The following is a 1120-nucleotide window of genomic DNA, read 5'->3' on the forward strand; positions in this document are numbered from 1 at the left end:
CGTTTTAATGCTCATAGGTCGGACATCAAATTACAGAAAGACAAGCCTGTTTCTAATCATTTCAACCTCGACGACCATTCAATAGACGATCTCACCCTAATCCCAATTGAGCACATATAAATTTACTTGCCCGAAGATGAAACTACCAAATTCCGCCAATCTTGGGAATCCCATTGGATTGAGACATTGAATACAGCAAGACCTATAGGACTAAATATTCACCATAATGTAGGCATAGCACCCTTTGTTGTCCCGTTCAATACAACCAGCAATCGAGCAAGCAAGATAGTTCATGCCCACTATAAGAGCCTTCAAGAGAAATTCCCCCATGTCTATAAGCAGAAAATGATAGTTGCATATTCAAAAAATAAGAACTTAAATGATAATATTGTTCATAGTAAACTAAAACAATTAGTACATAACAGATACTATACTTCTCGCCCATCGGGCGAGTTATTTTTTTCTAATTTCAGATCAGAATAAGAACCCTAGGCCTGTACATTTGGGAGAATCAAACCCTCCCTTCCCCGAAAACCAATAAGTCAATGACTCTGCAGGTGGACAGGATTGTCCTATATCTTTATATTGTTCATTTGGTATGTTTATTACACACCAATAAGTCAATGTCTCTGCTGGTGGTCATAATTTTCTCTAAGACTTTGTATGGAAGAATATGATGGATATCAATTTAACATTGTCAGAGTGATGCGATTTCAGCATTTATTTATTATAATTATTTTTTATTTCAGGTATAAAATGTATAATTGAAAGCTTTAGTGAGTACAAGATGTACTCTAAATCCATACCTTTTTTTAAAAGACAAACCAAAGGCATTTATCAATCACTGTATTCTAGACCAGAGAGAACTGTTGACTATTTTCTTACACCGACCACAAGGGGATTTGAAGTGTAGAGTCAGGCCACCACCATACTGTTAATCTTGAGAATAGTTTGAATCTTTGTGATTGTATTGACCATGCCAACATTTATTAAAAGTTTTGATGAAAGATGGCTTAGAAACATCATTTAATATTGCTCACGAGTGTCCAAGGCAGTGAGGCAATTGATCAGTCAAAAGATGTCAATTCAAAATTGCTTAACATGCTCAAAAGCATCCAAT

This window comes from Lottia gigantea (genome assembly GCF_000327385.1).
Source record: "Lottia gigantea unplaced genomic scaffold LOTGIsca_109, whole genome shotgun sequence".
Lineage (NCBI taxonomy): Eukaryota > Metazoa > Mollusca > Gastropoda > Lottiidae > Lottia > Lottia gigantea.